General features: G+C 42.9%; 1 protein-coding gene and 1 long non-coding RNA gene across 2 annotated transcripts in view; one reads left to right on the plus strand and one right to left on the minus strand.

Moving 5' to 3' along the window:
- sema6cb (semaphorin 6Cb) overlaps positions 1-3,418 on the minus strand; it is a gene marked incomplete in the record, with an annotated part of 158,875 nt that overhangs the window by 122,106 nt on the left and 33,351 nt on the right.
- Positions 1-3,418, plus strand: part of LOC116690564 (uncharacterized) — a 13,679-nt gene that overhangs the window by 5,097 nt on the left and 5,164 nt on the right. The window contains exons 2-3 of the long non-coding RNA XR_004332286.1: positions 234-241; positions 2,126-2,132. This is a non-coding gene — a long non-coding RNA (uncharacterized LOC116690564). The remainder of the gene's footprint in view (positions 1-233; positions 242-2,125; positions 2,133-3,418) is intronic.

Consider the following 3,418-nt stretch of genomic DNA (forward strand, 5'->3'; position numbering starts at 1 on the left):
TTTTTTTAAATAGACAGATAGAGTTAGGAAAACTAAAAAGGTAGAAAGACACAAAGTGAAAAAATACTTGTCTATTTTATTTGGCAGGGACTGTGCATATTAACATTTCTGTAAATATGCTACATTTAGCCAAAAGGCTAGTTTCCCTCTGCAGTCACAATAGGCTACCTAAAAAATTTGTGATGAAGCCTGACCCTGTGGCACTCTGTCTAATGTGGGAAAAGGCTACTGAGCTGCAGCTGTCAAGGGATTGGACAAGATTGCTATCCGAGCAAAGCACAAACAACGCAGGTCATCCTGAAGTCCTGAGTTTATGGATATCTTACAGCAGTGGCCAGAGTTTGCTGCCATGTTTACAGCTGGAACAAAGAAAGAAAGAAAATAAGAAGAAAAATGTTTGTTTCCGTCAAAATGATGCTGTCTACAGGATCCATGTCTACTCTCATCTTTTCTCTACACGTAGCAAAGAGCGTGGGAACGGCTTTCAGAGCACTGAGCGGAGGCGGAAGACTGACCCCGACTTATCGACCAGCGCTCCCAACAAACATCTTCATGCCTGATGTGGCCATCTGCCAAATACGCAGTTCGTTTCTAGGTGCAAACTATTGATTGTATTAAACCTATATACATATTTCTGCCCACCAGTATTGGGAAAAAAAAGTAACTATAAAGCAATGTTTACATAACATGATTCATTCCTAAATTAGAATTAATCTTGTTCCTCTGGACCAGACGCTGTTCTTGCTCAGTTTATTTAAAGACTTATGGCATAACCACTACATGCGTTTGCTAGGCATGTAATACATGGTGATTTAGGCTGTCCAACATTTAGCTTATCAGTGGTACAATTCATGTTTTATTCCCTTTTCATGCACTCCTGCGTTTTTCTTTTTCATTTCAAATTATTGCATCAAGAATTCTGGCAGGCCGCGGTTGGGTTGGCTCAGTTGGTAGAGCCGGCGCACGTGTATAGGGGTTTACTCCTCAATGCAGCAGCCGAGGGTTCGACTCCGACCTGCAGCCCTTCGCTGCATGTCATTCCCCTTCTCTCTCCCCTTGCATGGAATTAAAAAGGCCTAAAATAGACAAAAAAATGCCTGTGGTAATCCAAACAGGAAATGGCAATGTTGCCATAGAATCGGTGAGAGAACACCAGAGCTGCTGGTTTTTGCCTTTATTGGTTATTTTCACTGTAGCCAAGGATACAGACAGCAACCAACTGGATGACTTTTGATACAGAAGCAAACAATGGACCTGATGAAGGTCTGAGGAAGTCAACTCATGTGATCGGAATGAATAGGTTTCATTGATTCCGGCAGAATGCTTTCCAATGTGACTCGTTAATGACACACGGAATCAGGTGCGATTTCCTAGGTGGCTGCAATTTGGCTTAATTCACCTCAAGCAAAGGGTGTTAACCTCTCATCCCGACAACCCAAATGTTTCCCTCCCAGGTGTGAGTCTTTAGGTTTGGGCCTCTAAAGGTAGCTTGGTGCATCAACACAGGGTGTTGGAGTTTCCCTCGAGCCACAGTAAATGACAGCAAGGCACTGGAGAGGCCCCTTTCTCCGAGTTGACACAGCTGATTTGAATATCAATAGATGATGTAAAACAGTGATTAAAAGCCAATTACAGGTCGCGTCAGTAAAAAGTCAATTAAGTGTTTCCAGGAGCTGTGAGCGGGCTTTAGCCATGATGGTGACAGAGGGAGCAGAGGGATTCAAGTGACATGAGTGAAGAGAAAAATGAAAGAACGTAGCTGAAAACTGGGCGTAGCTGGGCCGGGTGCAGAAGGCAACATTTGGATAAACATAGCTTTGGACAGTCAGAAGTGCAAAACCCCCATTCCTGTCACCATGCAGTCATGGATTATGGACAATTTTGCTTAAAGGCAGCATTGAATTAAGAGACAAATCTAGTGGGTGTGTGAGCGGAGAAATCTTTTTGGAAACATATATATTAACAAAGCCAACTGCCCTTTTATTTAAAAAGACTCAAGTCGTAGAGCCTCCCTTCTGGCCACGTTTTGGCTGATTGATTCTGAATTACTTATTTATACACCAGTTATAAACGGAACGCAGGGATTAAAAAAAAAAAAAATATTCAGGCACGGTGATTGGTACAGCTGCCAGGTTTTTGATCACCCGCCTGGAGCCTGCAGGAGCAGCCGCGTTTGCCATGTTGAAATGCAGCGGCGGTGACACGCAGCAGCCTCGACGCCCTGGGAGACGAGGCTGAGCGTCAACACGCTGCTGCTGTACCTGCACACGGTGAACCAATCTTTGGTTCCAACAGGCTCCCCCAACACAAAAGGATAAATAGCTAAGAGGCAAGCTAGTGCTGCTTAACCCTGTGCTTTAATTATTGAGAATTGCCAGAACGCACAACACTCAACTTAAGAGGCTTGTTAAAGAGTAATGAAGAGGTTTCATTTTAGAAAGGTGTCCGACTGGGGTAGATTTGTGTTGAGAGGATGTGTGACAGTGCTTGTCTGCCTCTTCCTGTTTTTGTGTAGTGAAAGGCCCCAAAGAAAAGATGAGTAATGTAGAAGCAGGGTGGGAAATTTACTTTTTTGCCCACCAGCCAATGATATAGATAGATAGATACAGAATAGATGCCCAATTTTAACAGCCACTTTTTCCGGAATTCAAATTTATAAAAGAAAGTGCACATATTTATAATTGCTTCAATACATTATTTTGTATTATTAATACATATTGTAGCTCCAAGGTTTTAAAGGCAGTACCAACAATGGATACATTGTGCTTAGAGGTGGGAAAGTTTATTTTACCATCTTCAGAGTTGATGATCTACAGCCACCATGGTTCCCAAACACTTTCACTCCTGAACAGATTTCTCAAGCCCAAAACAGCATTATTTTGCATACTCAATAAAAGATACACAGGAGTGGATGAAAAACACATTCTTCATTGTAGATGAATACAAAGATAATCATCCTATTATCTGCTGGGTACCATAAACGTGTGTACGCTTCAGCTTCTGGGGTCCCGTCTTGCCCAGTTGTATGGCAGTGCACGTGCTATGACCAATACGAATTGCGTAGCTTGACAGGAAGTCAAGTGCATGGACTGGTCGTCGGATAGGTAGGCTAACTATTCCCTCGTCTTCCCTTAGCCATCAATGCACCACTTGTTTGAAAAGTACCTTCTCTCACTACCACTGACTCTGCGGCGGGCCTCTTAACACCGGGGATATGTCGCCTCATTTATTTGTATCGATAATTTTCCCATCGTCTGTACCTCAGCTCAACAACATGTCACGAACAAGCGCTGAAAACCACTCAAAGTCTGGAGTTGACGGAAATACGAGTGGTGAAACCCCGGCTGTAAACGCTTTCATTTCCCAGAAGTTCTTCACAATAAAAGCCTTCCGTTATTTTGGTATTTGAATGTTTTTA

Source organism: Etheostoma spectabile, chromosome 6 (assembly GCF_008692095.1).
Source record: "Etheostoma spectabile isolate EspeVRDwgs_2016 chromosome 6, UIUC_Espe_1.0, whole genome shotgun sequence".
In the NCBI taxonomy this organism is placed as follows: Eukaryota; Metazoa; Chordata; class Actinopteri; order Perciformes; family Percidae; genus Etheostoma; species Etheostoma spectabile.